Raw genomic sequence first — 19,019 nt, forward strand, 5'->3', positions numbered from 1 at the left:
GAGGCGAAAAAGAAATAAGACACAAAACTCATCTGCGCATGCTCAGGAATGGTAACACCACGTGTCAATCGGGTACACGTGCTGGTCTACGTGAGAGATAACTGTTAAGGCACTTAAGCTCTTCCTTGCCTCAGTGCTCCCTTCAGTTGATAGTCGGCGTTCGTGTTGTCCACTTCTCTACTCTTGTGTTCTGTCTGCACGCCTCACTTCTATTTTGCATAGTAAATCTCCCGACTCACCCGAAGTGTCGACGGTGGGTATCGACGCCAGGAGTTCCGCTGCCGCAACCAGGGGAACAGGTCCTCGCCTAGCTGCTTTCATGGTTCCGGGAGACGATTCACTCCTTGCTTTCAACGACGGGTAGCCTGCGAAACAATAACTGAAGACACGCAAACTTGTTTGAGTAAACTACGGAGTTTTCCGGCCCAAGGGGGCTCACGTAACGCACATCAGACACGGCAAACTAGAGCTGTCGCTACGAGCTACGAGCGTGGCACCTTCGCGATCAGCAGCAGAATGCCGCAGCCAGTGCCTTGCTTCGGCGTGCGTCTGAAGAAGTGAAGACTGCCAGCCATTTTTACTAACGGTGAGACAGAGTCGAGTGAATTACTTTCGCCAGGTACGCGTGATTACCTTTGGCCGACATCTGTACCTCCTCGGTATATGATTATCGATAGTTGGAACAAAATTCTGAATAACTTTAAATCACTTACTTTTGAAAAACAGAAAAACGCTGCCATTGCAGAATTCGCCCAGCAAACAGCGGCTACGACGTTCACCTAATAACACGAAGGTGTCTAACTGGCAATCTATCGCACTTTCTGGTAATTTCGTAATTTAACCATTGCATTCCTTGTCCGGTAACGCTCAATTTCAATAAATTCCATTTTCCCTCAGAATCACAAATAATTCGTTGCATTATTGATCGCACAGGCTGTAATAGGCGACGCAATTCTGGGAACCTGGATTTGGCAAGAACTATAGCAGGACGTCTGATATGGTACCTCGCTGCAGCCTCCTGAATTCGCATGTTCAGACGGGCAAACCAGAGAGCTCAATGTTTATTTGCTAATGTTAGCACACCGCCACATGTTGACCAACTAATTAAACGGGTGGTTGTACGTCTCAATGGCTAAGGCCCCTTAGGACGTATACGCCATATCAAATACGGCCGATTCTTAGATGTTGACCAACTAATTAAACGGGTGGTTGTACGTCTCAATGGCTAAGGCCCCTTAGGACGTATACGCCATATCAAATACGGCCGATTCTTAGATTTTCATTGGCCCTACAAGGAGCGTCGCCTTCGTGTCGCAGCAAGAACGAAACATTGCGCATCACAAACGAACCGTAAGCTGAACAACGACATTCTTCTATGCCGACATGTCCATGAGCTACAACGGCCTGCTTCCGGGCCCACACATGGAGTGAGCTTTCGTTGTCGCTGCTGACGACACGACAAACACGGCAGACGATAGCCGATAAAGTTTTTAGGGCGTAGCTGTATAGGCGCCTGTTCCTGCGGCAAGCGCCGGCGTCGTCCCTCGGCGTCATCGTAACCGAAGAAACGAGCAAAAACGAACGCGGAGCGTTGAGAGAGAGAGAGAAGGAGATTCTTGAAGATGGGAAGGAAAGCTTGGGGTAAAGTGCAGCGCAGTAACTGTCTCTGAGCAGAGGACTCCTCAACCGCGCTGCACAGGGGTTAGGGAATGAAAGTAGGGGGAGAGAAAGAGCAGCGTTGATGAAAGACAGCGACAGCGAAGAGAGCGCGAGGAGGAAAGCGGAATCATGAGGCAGAAAGCGGAGGAGGAGGGCAGGGCGAAAGCGCCAGAAGCGTAGCGCAGCGCAACGCTGGCTTCGCCTGTTAACTGACGACACCTCCGATATCGTATATGGAAACATAGCACCGCAAGTTTCCGGCTGCTGCTATGATCGCTCTCACACATCACCGACGCGTCACCCATGCGCTGCCTCTCGCCATCTCGAGATTAAAGAGGTAGCCTCGCCACATTTCGCTCCATTTGCAACGTGCCGCACCAGACAGACTTTCCGCGCCAGCCAATATATCGCGAAATGAAAACGCCTTTGCAGCCGCACTCAAATTTCGCATCAGGGAGTATCGTAATCGTCAGTGATAATTCTTTCAAAGCAATCATTTGTAAAGATAAGCAATGTATGAGGCGCAACAGAGGGTGCACTGAATGTGCATGACTGTCCGCTCAACAGTTCTTGCGTGTATTCCCGGGCTTCTTTCACGCTTGAGAAAACACTTATGTAGCGCGTATCGATCAGCAGGTAGGTGTATCGGGAATTTTTGATACTGCTCCAGAATTGTCTCACAGTACTTTCTCATCTAATTATAATATTTGAGAAATTGATTATTTATAACTAATTATGCAAATCGATGAAATGCAAAAACTGAGTATCTCCAAGCGAAGGCGGGCCACGTAACGTTGGTTATTTCCACCTACGTGGCATTTGCATATTTTGAAAATTACATGGCACAAACTACATACTGTACTACATATTTCGAAGACCGTCTGTGACAGCACATTTTCTGCCGACAAATTTCCGCGGTTTTTTCTCTACAGTATTCATCTGGATACTTATAGAACGGGACAGACTAAGGAAATAACTTGCCAACGCATTTTGTCAAGCGATGCAAATGTATGAACGAAAAGTACAACAAATAAACTATTGCCACCATGGACAGGCCGGGTAGAACGCTGTGACTTATCACATAAGATATGACACGGGCGCCGCCGTAATCAACTTCTGGGGCTGCGAAGGAAATTAAAGAACCTTGCAAACGCCAAGATCACCAAGAGACGCTTGCTTGACCTTCATAGCTGAAACTTTGCCGTGGTTGAACGTGGTTAAACCAAGTTTGTTGAGCGACAGCACAGTTTTGGTTACTTTGGGAAAGGACACGGACGCTGCTCAACCCCGTCAGCAACTACGCCACCAACAAATGCACCAAAGACAACATGCAGGCGCTGCTCAGCTCAGCAGCAGCAGCGAGCGAATTGACATTCAAGCCGCGTCTGACTTCAACGCGAACTAAGAGTTGAAGGCACAGCGCATACGAAACTACCAGCACTCGGCGCACTTTTTCCGCATCGCAGATCACTTTCAACATATGGGCACCTACGCGGCGTACGCAGCAGCCGCCTGTAGTGGCAGGCTAACCCCCAGTTGGACCTTGGCTGAGCTTGAAGTTCAGATTTACGGAATCAGGCGTTTTCTGGGTTTGTACCTCTAATAGTGGAGCTATCGCTCTAAAATGCTCGCGCTGCCACACAAATACGGCGGGCGTCTCCCCAATTTCCAAGTCGCGGCCGCGGCCACGCGAGAGCTTTTCCTGGTAAGATTTCTTCTAGATAACGGAACGCCGGCGACAAATTATCGGGCAACGTCTCCAACGCCCAGGAGACGTTAAGGAGAAATAGGTCAAGAAACGCTCTCTCCTGACGTACGCAGGCTCAGTAGTGCCGGGCTGATGACCGGTGAACGTGAAGCACCGTTGCGCGTCTACAGAAAACCTAAAAACAGCACAAATTATCAAATGCTAATGCATTAAGTTATGGCTGTGATCCTGTAGCCATGCCCTTTCCGAAGCTACTAACGCTTTTCGCGCTTCGTACTAAGCGATCAGCGCGACGCTCCGCCCGCGTCGTCAATGGCATCAGCAGGCCGTGAATAATGTATGATGAGAAAGGCATTGAATCAAGCTGGAGGCATGGTTACAATATTGCCGTCCGTATCAGAAAGTGCCACCAGTCATACACAGCACAGTAAGCGGCGCGCTTTTCGAGATCAAGCTAAGCCTGCTCTCTTGAAGGACCACACAGGCTCGCGGGCTGATCCCGTCGGCAGTTGATCAAATAAGGTGCGAGGAGCTCCGGAAAACAAGGTATTGTGCAGATCAGCATGACTAAACGAGCGTAAAGTTCAGCAAGTGCCTAATAAATAGTACTCACAAATGCTCGCAGGTACTTGGCGGTGCGCCGTTCTGTGCGCGCGAAATACACCTAGGCCTACTCCTAAGGGGCCACACTGGCTGGCGGGCTGACGATGTCGGCAGCCGATAAAATAAGTCGCGACGGGGGCCAGAAAACAAGGCATTGTGCAAATAAGCGTGACTAAACGAGCGTAAAGTTAAGCAAGTGCCTAATAAATAGTGCTCGCAAAGAGTCGCCGGTGCTTGGCAGTGAGCCATTCTATGCGATCGAGATGAAGCTAGGCCTACTAGCTTGAGGGACCACACTGGCTGTCGGGCTGACGCTGTCGGCAGCCGAAAAAAAGGGGGCGAGGTGTGGCGGAAAACAAGGCATTGTGCAGATGAGCATGACTAAACGAGCGTAAAGTTAAGTCAGCGCCTAATACGTGAGTACTCGCAAAGACGCCGGTGCTTGGCAGTGCGCCATTCTGTGCCCGCGAGATGAACCTAGGCCTACTCTTGAGGGACCATGCTGGCTAGCTGGCGGGCTGACGCTGTCGGCAGCTGATAAAGGCGCGAGGTGGACGGGATAACAAGGCACTGTGAATATGAGCATGACAATGAGTGAATATAAAGCTTAACAGCACCTAATAGGTGAGTACTCACGATGACTCGTCGGAGCTTGGCAGGGAGCCGTTCGGAGAGCAGCCTCAACGTTGTAGATCCAGACGCGTTCTGATCTCGTCGATTTCTCCTCGCGCCAGGGCTGCGTGCTCACGAGACGTGGGAACGCGCTGGGATATACGATGACAGCGTCTCGTGTGCAAAGTGCGCCAGAAGACGCGAGCTTGGTGCGTCGGATGGCCGGTAGAAATAGAAGATGACAACGCCGACGCGCTGCGTTAGTTTCGCGCGAGCGCACCAAGCATCGTAACGGAATAAAAACAACAAAAATTCGCAGCCATTCCACTGGTCTGAATGTGGTTTACCAGCCGAGTTGTAAATTATACAAAGCACACCATTGCGTGTAAAATTTACTTATTCTGGGCTTTTCCCTTTTGCGTCAGTAGAATACTGCGTGAACACGCGCAACCGCTACCAATAGCGGCTCAACCTGTCGGGTTGTCCGAACTGAAACGCGCCAAGCGTCCCAAGACGCCGGCTTGCCCGCAAGAAATTCATAAGGGCGTTCTATGCCACTCGTCTATGCTGGCGTCCTTGGTGTGACTCGGCCTCTGGACGCGGACGCGTTGGGACGCAAGATGTCGAGCTAGAGCACTTACAGCATCACCGCCTGGTCGTGGTAACAGGTATTCTGTCGCCCCACCAGCTTATCGGCTTGTACTACCGACTTTACCATCAGGCAAAAATATGAAGGAGTCTTTGTTTTTTATACTTTGACGTTGTCAGGAGACCATACCGCCTCGAAAATTTCCTTGGCCCGCTGCAACAGCTCGGTGTACTGAAAGACGTGACCGGTATAGGGCCATTTGAAATTCCGCATTTGTGGCTCATCAACCTACGAACGCAAGATGTAAAGGAAGTGCTGGTTAACGTGGGTTGCCTGGAGGTGAAAGGGCGTTTTCGCGCCCTCATTGAAACTGTACAGCAAGACATAACACTCAATGCGCACAGGGTTCCATTCCACGTTACCGGGGAAGCACTGAAGACGACTTACAACAACTATGGCGAAGTAAAAGAACTAGGGTTGAGGATTGGGTGAGTTGGTATTGCATTCTAAAACTGGTACAGCGCAACATGGAAAGGAAGAAACAAGCCGAGCCAGCCAGATAAATGAAGGCAGGAGTTGGAAGTCAGTGCTCTGTTCCTTTAGCTGGCCCGTTCGGCTTGTATCTAGCTTTCTGTGCTGCGCTTTACCAGCTTTAGAAGTGTAAGAAGTACAAGAGGATTGGACGGTGAGAGGTTTCGAACAAGCCGAGTCCAGCACGCGTATTATTCGCACGACTTTCCCATAGGGCTTATCACCAGACCCTCTGCCTCACTTGTTCAATAATTTTTGTGGCTCAGTGCTCGTCCTCGTTCCCGGGAGAGTTCCGATTCGCCTTCGTTGGCGACGCAAAGGACACCTTAGACGAGACTACAGAATCCGAATACGCATTCCGGATGAGATGTCTGGCCGAGATAACAGCTCCTGCGAAGCTTCCATTCGTTTTTCTTTATTGGTTGTTTTTCTTATGATTGGTGCACCACTGCGGCCGCGGGCTTGTCCTGTCGCCTTTTCTTGTGTCCGTTGTTTTGCGCTAAACGAAGTATTTATGGATCCGCACCAACTAGCCCGCCAACACATTGCGCGGGCTTGAGTATAGTCAACGTTATGTTTCGTGGGTTTCATATAGAACTGGTGTGACGCATTAATAGGAAGCTTTAGTTCGGGCTATTATATATGATGCCGGCTTCTCAAATACATGCAAAATGCATAAATGCTTTCATGATAAAATTGTTTAACCGATTTCAGTGACAATTGCTGAATTGATTAGAGAACGTTAAATCACAGTGATTGCAGCAATAGTAACTTTGATTTAGGTCATGTCATTTTTGACAAGAATTGTCAGAAATCGGTAAATTTGAAAAAAAAAAGTAATAAGCTTACAAATCCTTTACTTATCATCAACGGCTAAAATCGCATCTCTATAAACGGCACACCTTGCAGCATATAACTCGGACAAATTGCACGTATGAATTTACGACTTATATAAATTTCTTACAATGTCTGCAAAAGTTTTGCTAATGCCATATTGAGAAGCTAGTGGTGTATTTCAAGGTGGTGTATGATATATCATTTCTTTCCGCATTAGATTAAATATTGTGTGCAGTTTACAGCATCGCAATATCATTTTTAGTTGCTTATGTACAGAGTTCAGAGGCACACAAGCACAGAGTACTACAAAAATATTTCTTGACATTTCGAAATTTTTCTCAACCTATGCAAAGAAAGGTGCCAGATAAATAAAAAATTCGCTTTGTGAAATTACATTTTAACTGCTTGTTTTAAGTTAAACATACCTCATTAATTTCGCTGCAGTGGTTGTTTCCCTTAGGCTCGATTTATAATTATATTGTTTCAGAGGGAAAAAGCAAGACAGAAACGTATTTACAGTATCGACAGTAGTTTTGAGTAATTGACAAAGGAGAAGAAGAAGAAGAAAAGGTGGGATAGTGGAATGGCGGTAAGCGATGTTGTAACTGGGTCTTGTAGAGGAAAGACAAGAACGGCACTCTTATTTACATTAAGCGACAAGCGAATACTGTCCCGCCATGCTTCTAGCTCGCATAAGTATCCGTGTAAGCACTCGTACAGTGACTGAATATCACTTGCTGAAATCGGTTAAACAATTTTATCATGAAAGCATTTATGCATTTTGCATGTATTTGAGAAGCCGGCATCATATATAGGCCCGAACTAAAGCTTCCTATTAATGCGTCACACCGGTTCTATATGAAACCCACGAAACATAACGTTGACTATACTCAAGCCCGCGCAATGTGTGGTGCGGATTCATAAATACTTCGTTTAGCGCAAAACAACGGACACAAGAAAAGGCGACAGGACAAGCCCGCGGCCGCAGTGGTGCACCAATAATAAGAAAAACAACCAATAAAAAAAAACCAATGGAAGCTTCGCAGGAGCTGTTATCTCGGCCAGACATCTCATCCGGAATGCGTATTCGGATTCCGTAGTCTCGTCTAAGGTGTCCTTTGCGTCGCCAACGAAGGCGAATCGGAACTCTCCCGGGAACGAGGACGAGCACTGAGCCACAAAAGTTATTGAACAAGTGAGGCAGAGCGTCTGGTGATAAGCCCTATGGGAAAGTCGTGTGAATAATACGCGTGTTGGACTCGGCTTGTTCGAAACCTCTCACCGTCCAATCCTCTTGTACTTCTTACCCTTCTAAAGCTGGTAAAGCGCAGCATACAAAGCTAGATACAAGTCGAACGGCCGAAGAAGAAGAAGAAAAGGTGGGATAGTGGAATGGCGGTAAGCGATGTTGTAACTGGGTCTTGTAGAGGAAAGACAAGAACGGCACTCTTATTTACATTAAGCGACAAGCGAATACTGTCCCGCCATGCTTCTAGCTCGCATAAGTATCCGTGTAAGCACTCGTACAGTGACTGAATATCACTTGCTGAAGGAAAAAAACGCTATGTCATCAGCGTAAACGCACGTGCTTACGTTCTGATGATAAGGAATGGGGCTGAGTAGGATGTTAAAGAACAGCGGGGATAAAACTGCACCTTGAGGAACCCCGCACGTTTGTCTGAATTTTCTCGATGAAATTCCAGTTTGTACAAAGTAAAACTCCCTGCCCTGCAAGAGCTCAGCAGTCCACGTTACGAAATATTCAGGTAATCCAGTATGCTGCATCCTCTTTATTAATATAGGGTATTCCACACTATCGTATGCTTTAGAAATGTGTAATGTAACTAGAGGTTCATATTGTTTTTGGTAACGAGCCAACTAAACTCTGCTCTCTAGGTCGACGTGTGCGCACCAAATTGACATCCCTGGTCTAAATCCAATTTGGCAGGGGCTCAATAATGCTCTTGTGGTCACAAACTTAACCATACGTGCGTTTAATAATTTTTCTATTAATTTAAAAAAATTTGATGTTAGAGACTATTAGATGTTAGGCCGAATATTGTCCAGAAGATACCGTTTTGTTTGGTCTTTCAGCAGAGGAATCACCTTCGCATTTCTCCACTCTGGAGGGATCCATGCATATTATATTGAGTAATTTACGGCATCTAACAAGCCGTTAGGAGCGACTTCAAAAAGAAGTTTATTCATTTTAAGTAGTGAGTCCATGCGGGCCTGGCGCGGCAGCTGGTAAACAGGAAACAGCTTGGGACCGTTCTGGCATAGAAAACTCTTGGAAATCTTCCGAAGTGCCTTGTCCCTGAGGAGAGAAGGGAAGAGAGGTAGCGAATCGGGTCTCAAACCACTTCGAAATTACATCTACAGAGTCAGCTTTTTCACTGGTGGTTAAAACTACTGAATCCAAGTTCAAGGGGCGTGGAACCATTTCTTGGAATCCTAAAAACAGAAATAATGCATGCTTATTCTTTCATTTAGAAAGTGATTCGAAATGGTCGGACATTGTAATCGTCCTTTGCCTTAGATACCATTCTTTTAAATGTTCCAACAATAAATTTATAGTTGCTCCAGTTTTTCGGAAACTGGTTATGCATGAATTGTATCCATGCAGCTTTTCGTCGCTTGTGATCCCGCGAGCAATCGTTATTCCACCAATTTGTAGAAGCAGTGTCTTTGCGTGCCTTTAACTGGAACTCTGATCTTTTGCGCGAAGTATCTATGATTGAGCAAATATTCTCAACTTTCAATGGAGAATTTAAATTGCTTGAAAAGTGGTCTGCAAGCATTTTTTTAAATGTACGGTAATCCACAAAAGACTGGATTAGAGCCTCCACAATGGACTGCGGACCTACCACTTCAACCACAACTGGAAAATCATCGCTGGTTGTCCCAATATTCACCATTTTCAATGCGGATGTGGAAACACCTGGACCCGAAAATATAAGACGCAGCACAGATCTAAACTGTCCGCGAAGAAATGTAACTGATCCCGAATTTTGTCACGCAAAGTTATTTGTTATTGCTCAGACCCATAGACGCACTGGTCTGTCCACACTGGTGTGTCCACACTGGTCTGTCCACACTGGTCTGTCCACACTGGTCTGTCCACACTGGTCTGTCCCGGATCCCAATGATACATGATGAGAGTTGAAGTCACCAGCCAAAACTACATCTTTACCGCATTTTTCCAAAACAGAGTCAAGTGGGCGTGTATCCTGCACACCCGAGGATAAGTATAGATTGACCAACGAGAAAGGTCTACTGCGAGGGAGAGTAATTTCTACTGCTAGAATTTCACATTCTAGAGACATCAGCTGGAATGACATATTTGCCCGGTGGCAAAACTCGCTTGAGACCGTAATTAACAGTCCCCCACATCTAGACGGGTGATCTAGGCTAAAGTACCTAAATTGCACAGAGAAAATAGTTTTTCAGGGGACAACCAAGGTTCTTACAGTAAAACTACATCTAGAGAAATTTGAGAAGATAGGATGTTTAAATCAGTAGAAACAGCGAATATTGATCACCTGTTCTACTCCAGCACCCTCATCTACCTTCCAGTGATGAGAGCACCGCAGAGGCCACAGCCTCCTCCAAAATATTACATTTCTATTGACTTCAGGCATAATTTTTTTAGATTTACTAACTGAGTGTGAAGTGTTAGCATCAAGCGGAGAACACCTCCTTTTCTGTGCGCTCAAGTCAATTTCCATGTTTGAGGTATCTTGATAAGCAGAGTTGTCTGGTCTATTAGTGGCCTTGTTTGAGGAACCTGAAACAGGCCTGAGTTGCCTTATATGGGTTGCGGACGCAATTGCCCCATCTTCCTGAAAGTCAGCTAAACAAGTATTCATGTCAGAGCTTGATGACAGAGCAGTAGCAGTGGGTAAAAATTGTTCTAACTTTCAGGATACCAGTCCATTAAAGCATTCCGTGACGCTTTCTACAATGCGCTCTATAATTTTAGCCATAAACTTCTCAATAGTTTGTGCAATTACCTCTGACAGGCTTCCTGGCTTGTCCGGGTGGAACCTTTGACGCTTAAAAATTTAACAGAAGAAAGTCTTAAAAAGTAGTGCGAAGGTGTACGTTATCCCTACTATAAAATCTTATGTTCCAATGGCTAACTTTATATGATCAGTGGTTTTCTGTCAGAGCCAAGAGGATTATCGTAAGGAATATTTGAAGGTGCTACTTTTAGGAGAATGATTTTACCAGCAGCAGTACAGTCACTATTTAGTGCCTTTGCTAGTGAAATGCTGGAAGCCGGCGAAGTGTTTGACGTTCCTTGAGGCGTTCACTGCCTATAAGTGGAAAGACTGAAACCATTGAGCACGTGTTACGTGATGGCTGGAAGGAAATCTTCCCCGTCACGAGCTCTAACGTATTCTCTTTGTACTTCCGATGGACAAACGCGTTATCGGTTTCTTCACCATTTCATCTAGTGACGACACCATCATTTAATGTTATCATGCCTCTGGGCTCTCATATAACACATCATATAGCCTGCTTGAGGGTGAATTCATGCCTTCGACGCTATTGCAGCTAAGCCCACTCCGTGTCTCTGCGTACCCTTTCCAACCTTACAAGGCCAGACTGCGAATGCGCGTCGGTACTGTGGCTGCAAGGTCGTGGTGGCACGAACGTTCCTCTAGTGTCCTAAATGCTATTACAATATAGAATAGCACTTTCAGACTGGTCTTGCAGGTACAAAACGATTAAAATTACATTAGATGCGAAAGCAGATGAAATTTCAAACGCGAATGCTCTGACTTGGGCACGAAAATGTCGAAAGTGGGAAACTGGTTGCCAGTTCACGCTGCTATGCCAGCTTCTAGTACACAAATTGAAAGCCCACGAAGAACATTGCGAAATCGCCAATGGTGTGATGGAAGCATATTATGTATACAGCAGCAATCATTAGGCAACCTAAAATGTGGTTCAAGAAATGAAACGCGATAAAATGAATCAATCATGGCAAAATTATTCTCTTCATACAAGAAGAAAAGTGAAATAAGAGAAGCAGTAACAGCCAGTTTTTATCAAGAGCACTGCTTACCGCGGTTTTTAACAAGAAAATTTGTTTTGAACTAACCCAAATAATCACGACTTTTTTTCAAACGAACTGCGGTAAAAAAAAGAAGAGGGTATCCTTTTTGCTTGCTTGCCCATGTATTTAGGAGTCAGTATTCTTTAGTTCCAACTTAAGCCTCGCACGGAATGATTCCAATTTATGGAGAACGGCCGCGTGTGCTTGAAGGCCAGATCTAGGCCCATCAACGAACGTGCCCGACAAAGGGCCGAGCTTCCGTCTTTAAGTCCAGCAAAGGCCCGATGACATCAGCCTCGGGCCCGGTGTGGCCTGCCTTAAATCTCTTCATGCAGCCCGTCCAGGCACAGAAGGGGCTTTTGGTTAGTGCTCCATAATCTCTGCAGGGCTCTATAATATGCAAAAAAGAAGAAATAAACCAACATTCCACACATTCACACTTACAGGAGTTTTCTTCCAAACATCAAAGATCGTCACTCGACGTGCTGAAAAGCAACAAGAAAGGTACCATGGCACGGTATGTTTCGTGTCTCGCCACACAACGCTCTAAGCTTGCCCCCACAAAATAGTGAACAACAAAAAGCTCACCTAGATAGGTTAGCAAAATGAAAGAAGATAAACGCCCCACGAAACAGAATTGCACTTTCGCTGTGAAGCAAAGTCTGTAGAAAACAAGAAAAATATTGGTGCAGCATATTTCGCATTAAACACACTTTCAAGTCACACTTGAGCTTCAGAATATTTTCGGGGATTTTTGTAGCTTTTTTGTTTCTGAAATTACTTGTGAAGAGGATGCGGAGATGCCTGCAGTAGAACTTTTCAACAACTTTGCAGTTGGCGTCCAGGTAAGCTGTGCTCAGTCTTCGTATTTGACAACGCCTCTGATGACGCGAAGAGCAACAGTGCGAATACAGCATATTAAATGATGTGTTTGCAAAATCAGCCATTAATAATCCTTATTTAGCAAGATCCCCGCACATTCTTCAGTCATAGTTGAGTCTAAGATGGCCGGTTACGCAAATTTATTTGTTTCCTATGTAGTACTGTGTCAGCAGCATTATCATTAGTGCATTATAACCATATCTTGTTTGTCCGTAATAAATATAAGACGCTTGAGATACTCCTGAGAAATGTTTCCCGACAACAGTAACAAAAGAACACCACGTCGTAGAGTGAAAAGAGTGACAGTCATCAAATCTCAGCAAGAGTTTCACTTGGCATGTATTTACATTTGTAAACTTTACTGGCACAGCGCCGCCGTAAGGGGACTGCTCAGGTGAAGCATATTGTCAAGCTGTGTCTTTTTTCTGTATTTTATATTTTCCATTTTCATTATCTTTCCACTTCTTTATTTACGTAAATTTATTATGTTTGAGCGGTAGCATCAATATAAGCTCACGAAGGCCATGTGGGCAGATTTTTTAGATTTAGAAAATATTTTCGCATTCTTCGAAGAAGAAAAATCCAAGCCTCCACTAGAGAATATTTACCAACCTTAAAGAAATTTGGTTAGACAGTTAAAGAAGGGATAATGACACTTTTCTGCGAAGTTTAAGGATAGTGAATCAGCACAATGTAGACTTTGTGATTAGAATTATTTTCACTCATATCTACAGTTGACTATGAAATTATTAGCCCAGAATAAACAAAAGATACGGCTTCAAGGGACCACTGTTCACTGACAGTATATACCCTTTACATCAAAAAGGATAAGCTATATAAACAAAAGCCTTCCTCAAGAAGTCTGTAGGCAATCTATAATCAGCCTATATTCATTTTGTGTATTGTTAATACTTGAAGGGCACCGGCTTAAGAGACCGGTTATAGCGTCACGGTGCATAGTGTCCGGCCCACACGCGTTCAGTGCTCACTCTCTCCCTTTTTCCTCCTTCTTTTCCCCCTTCCCCCACCCCCATTGTAGAGAAGCAAACCAGATGCTCTTCTGGTTGACCTCCCTGCCTTTCCTGTCCTTGCTTTCTCTCTCTCTCTCTCTGTCTAACGCGAACGCACCAATTGATACACTTTTGTCCCACTTCAAGTTATACAACTTTATTATTAATTAGAGTCAAGCACTACTCTGTTGCAAAATTAGGAAATTGTGTAGGAGGCTCCAAAGCGTAAACTGTGAAGCTTATACTACAATCCTTTACACTGTAAGTCCTGATAAAGCATCTAAAGCATCGAGCAATGTACGGCAAGCATTAGAATTTTAAAAGAGCGTTATATTTTATTTGTGCAGTACAAACTGCTAGCTTTATATATAAGGCTGTGCCCAGGTCGGGACGCAAATACAACGATGACACTGGTCTCCAAATATATATATATATATATATATATATATATATATATATATACATATATATCTGTGTGTGTGTGTGTGTGTGTGTGTGTGTGTGTGTGTGTGTGTGTGTGTGAGCAACGAACACGGCGCCGTCACTACCAGGTCCTGTTTTCCTCAGAAACCGAGGTGCCTCGAATACTTGAGGAGAAAGTCCCCGCAAGCGGCTGGCTGTATGCCTGCAGCCTCGCCGCCATGCTCGGTTCGACCCCCTTCGCTGACCGCAGGCATCTCCCTTCGCCTCGAGCCCCGCGTTTTACAACCCTTGCGGTGTACAGTAGCTTGAGTCGTTGAGAGGGTGAAGCTGCGTTTCTAAGAGAAAGCTTGTGTGTCTGTCTGCTCCCCCAAGTTCGCGAGAAGCCCTTTTTGCGTGGGAGCCGCTTGAGGCGAGTGTACGTTATTTCTTTCGTTGATTAGAAAGTAAGAGAAATCAGTTATTAGGCACAAAATGCCATGTGTTCGCAAGGATACGGAGGCTCCGAGTGACCAACAGTGCTAACGAAAGAGAGAGAGATAAATTAAACATCTTTATTATGTCAATGTAGCTTTGAAACGCGTCCTCATTTCAGAATTCCGTGAGCACGGGCGGCGTCCTGGTCTTTCGGGATCCCCCGTTGATGATCTTCGAGGTCGGAGCCCGCCAAGGCTCTCTGCCGAACCGCCTTGGTGTGATAAGGCTTTGGAGCTTTTAGTGGTGCCTGTCTGCTAAGCCCTACTACGTGTGGAAGCCATCCAAGTTCTCCGCAGAAGCCTCATTGCTGAGAAAATCGTGTTGGGGCTACGAAGCGACCTCTTGTTGGGTGGAGAGAACGCATTGACTTGTAGAGCTCGGGGAAATCTCTTCCGCTCTCAGGGTAGTGATTTGTGTGGGTGAGGATATAATCTGCGCGTTAGCAGGTAATTTTGTGCAATTTCTTGGTGTAGGACCGCGCTCGAACAACTTATCTCGCTGCAGCAAAATTTTCGGCAAGCGCACCTGCGTTCGTCAAGGCACAAATCAAATGACTGCCGTGACGAAAACGTGTGCCCCTGTTGACATTACGACGATTTATTTTCAATGATTTCGTCTGTCGATTGGTTAACCCTGCTTTTATATTTTCAGGAAGCACGCATAAAGGAAGGACCCGTGTCACTAGCGGTGCAGCTTTCCGTATATAGCGTGCAGTCATCTGAAAATATTTTTACTTTGGCGAAATGTGTGCAAGAAATGTCATTATTAAAAGAAGAGCCAAAGCTCCAAACCCTGTAGCATTCCTCGCGGAACTCTGCAAGTGGTCTACATCAATATTTATTCAATACTAGCAGCCACACATTAAATTAATCACAAGAGGACCCTGAAAAAGGAACGCGTCGTGCTAAAGAAAGCATAAATGCTGTAATTCAGACACTTCTTTGTTGAGCGCCAGCTTATGAGTCTTTTGACTGCACCACAACTTCTCCAACAGAATTTCTTGGGAATCTCAAGTACTGCAGTGCACTTTTGTAGCTAAATTTTTTTCCTACTTAAGTCGTTTAGCAATTACTGTGTGATTTAGTGTCTTTTTTGTCGTCAGCTTTCCACAGGTCTCTCATAAAAGAATGTGTGGTTTAGGGACAGGAAAGCACCCCAATTTTAATTTGACTGTGAATAATAACAGCAACCTTATGAAAAATAACCACTTTCTGTGATAATTCCGATTCATTGCTTTTCATTTACTGAAGGCTGAAGATGTATATAGGGGCCTTGCACCTTCAAATGCACTGGTAGTAACTAATGGGCTGTAAAAGTAAGGCATATACTGTCGTATAAAGGGTTACCTCTAAAATTTCTTCACGATAAATCATTTTCTTTTTGGAGCCGAATGAAAGACAATTATATATCCTGCGAAGTTTTAGTAAAGTAACTAAAATCCCGTGGGTGTTCACGGAAACCCTGGCCTAACTTTGCGACACACACATTTTGTAGTAAGCAAAATGACTAAGACGTTATTGTGATACTTAAAGGTTTCATAACGAGGGCATTAGTTCAATCATAGTAATAAGTTTTTAGTGACAACCGTTATTGGAAACTCAGTACAAACGCCTCCCTGCGCAGTATTTCTTCTAAAAGAGAAAAGGGCAATAAAACATTAGGTTTATCTATCATCAAAAGTAAATGACGGGCTGCAGTATTTCACGCCACCCATTCGTAGGCGCCGATCTGGCTAGGGCAATATCTCAAGCAGAGTAATTCATTCAGATGTGCCTGCCACATTCAACAGATTATATGCACCCTTTATTTTCCCGCACTGCGCTTCTGTAGCAAAATAGGTTACGTCTTAGAATTGTCAGAAAATATTTATAGCGATATACGATTCGCAAAGAATCCATTGTTATTGCGCATTCTTGTACATATAACGACAATATTGAAAGATAAGATTCCTGCTTGTATTATGAATAAAAAATTGGGCAAGGCTGGTGTGAATGTATGACTTAAAAGAAACTTCGAAAGATAATCTTGAAATTGAGTAATAGATTGCCTGATGCTTAAATTCTGGTTCTATGCAGTGTTTCACTAGTTCTTGCTTCAGCAAGAACTAGAGATATATAAACTACGTTTGAGCCAATGAGGCGAGATTTCGTATATCCGATTGGTTATTTATTTAAAAACTAATGAAAAAGGCGTGATACTTGTCAAGAATGAAAAAGTTAAACAACATACATTGTATCGGTCTACCAACTCCATAACCGGGGCCAATAACCAACCAGAAACCAGCACACTATCCAATACCCGAATCAGGCACCATAAACGCGCCAACCATCCCAATCCACGTGTCACCTCAAGGCAGGCACTTCCAGCCGCTGAAACGGCAGGACTTAGCAGAGAAAAGTCATATTTACTAAACAGATCCAAGGTCGATGCTGTTTCTGCACTCAAGTCAATGTGGAGGGCATAAACAAAGCGCTGTGACGCTGGGGCAGGGGGTATTCGGCAAGTGCAACCCTAGTGGACATGTCCATTTCGTCTGCTGCTTCAGTTCTGATTGGCTGGGTAGGCGTACACGTCCGAAGGAGATAGGCACCCGCCGTCAAGCATGTCCACTAAGTTGACACTTGCACAACCCCCCCCCCCCTCTGCTAGCTGCACTGTGATGTGAATCAAACACGCTATCAAATTCTATTAGCATGCTAAACGTCTATTAACCTGTGCACTCTAATAGCTTCGCGTACAAAGACGACTGCATTTAAAAGTGCGCGACGCTCTTCTATCAATTCCTTACAGTCGTCACTTGACAGAACGACTAAGTTTCTTGCTACTGTTGCTTCTATGACCCCCTGATGCTATGACCAGCTAAGACCACCTTCCTCCCTTATTTCTCTTCTTGTCACTCTAGCGAAAATATATATAGACTTTATTCAATTATTATTCAGTGAGACTTCCGCGGTACTTGTTAGGTTATAAATACATATTTTATCGCTCCATACTGATCCCCTAGATTGATATCCCGCAATCTACCGGTTACCCAGCTCTCAACTCTCGTCGCATTTTCCTTTAGGTTGACATTCGACGGCGGACTTGTACTGTGTCTGCGCATCAAGGTTTGGCTGAGTATCAATTTGCAAACCTAGCTACTACGATCTCAATTACATGGTACTGAAGCCCGTGACACGAGCCAGAGTATTACCTAGGGCTAACGTCAATTTGGGCACACTACGCACAAACAACGACCATTTGGCTCTAAACTAGAGCAGTAAAAATTGCACGAAAATTAGCATGTTTAAGCGTGCCTACGCTCTGGGAATCTACTCGTCAAGAGGCCGTAACCAAGCAGAATCCACGCCACGTGAACTTTCACGATACGAGAAGTTATATTGAGTGCAGCCTAAAGTATGGTAGTTAGCTTCGGTAGTACGGGAAAGGTCAAAAATTCAGGTACAATTAAGGAAAGGTGTTTTAGTTTTGAGGCGCCGTTCTGGAAAAAATTAAGATAGAGGCCGAAGCTGCGTATTGAGGATGGACTGTATTCCTAATGGCACTAACATAGCTATGCTGCTATATCATCATTGCCTCCTGTTATTTCTGAATTTGAAACTTGCGCCCTAAATGAAATAAGTAAGAACACCAATCCATGAAACGTTATTACCCGTCTGCCAGAATAACTAGAATAAGTAATCAACAGGGAATAAAAACATACAAACAAAAAAGAGGGGTACCCATTCGAACTGAAAACATGACACAAACCGGCACAAAGAACAGGATCCTGATGCCATACTCTTTGTAAGAAACTACTCAAACCGGCACTACATTCAAAACAAATACAAGTGTTCTCATTGTTGCAATAAAACCAGTTACTCTAGTGCACATGGCACATTCTTGCTTCTTAAAGCTCGAGAACAGAAAGCAAGGAAAATTAAGTGAAAGCCTAAGTGAAGCACACGCAAACTTCAAAGCGCAATCTGAAGCATGCGCACAGTGAAAAACATGACGGGTTATTCAGCACAAACACAGCAATGGAGGAACGTGAACACATCGATACGAACACCATACTTCGATTTAAAACTTCAAAGTTCTTCACTCGGCGTGCTACCAAACACCAAGAACGGTTCAATGCCACATTATTTTTGTCTCTCGCCTGTAACTTGGTGCCACAAAATTGTAAGCAACAAAAGCGGCACTGAGCGCGGTGATATACTCGGCAGTAACTAACTACATCACTCTGTAGTAACTAATTAAGACCATCTCGATTCTCCAGGAACAAACTACAGTACTCTATGATCAGTAATAACTACGACATTCTGTACTTTGCAGTAAATGATTACAACATTCTGCATTCTGCAGTAACTACTTCATTCTTCATTGTGCAGTAGCTAACTATGACATTCTGCATTCTGCAGTATACTAACTACCACACTGCACTCCAACCCTCATGTGCTCGGGTACGTGGCGTCCCAACGTACGAAATTGTCTCACAGAACTGTCTTTTCGCGTACTTTGCATGAAGAATAAAAACACAGGTGCCGGCATATTTCACATCAAATATATTTCAAAGTCACAATAGGTATTCCGAAAGGCTTCTTTAACTTGTGTAGTGCCTTATGAACAGAAGGCGAAGGCCAC

The 19,019-nt window shown here is 44.7% G+C and overlaps 1 protein-coding gene across 1 annotated transcript in view; it reads right to left on the reverse strand.

Annotated features, from left to right (window-relative positions):
* LOC142590151 (uncharacterized) overlaps window positions 1-5,028 on the reverse strand; it is a 30,836-nt gene extending 25,808 nt beyond the window's left edge. Inside the window, exon 1 of the mRNA XM_075702040.1 lies at window positions 4,607-5,028. The gene's annotated coding sequence lies outside the window, so the exon portion shown is untranslated. The remainder of the gene's footprint in view (window positions 1-4,606) is intronic.
* Window positions 5,029-19,019: the final 13,991 nt, after the last annotated feature.

Source organism: Dermacentor variabilis, chromosome 8 (assembly GCF_050947875.1).
Source record: "Dermacentor variabilis isolate Ectoservices chromosome 8, ASM5094787v1, whole genome shotgun sequence".
Classification (NCBI taxonomy): domain Eukaryota; kingdom Metazoa; phylum Arthropoda; class Arachnida; order Ixodida; family Ixodidae; genus Dermacentor; species Dermacentor variabilis.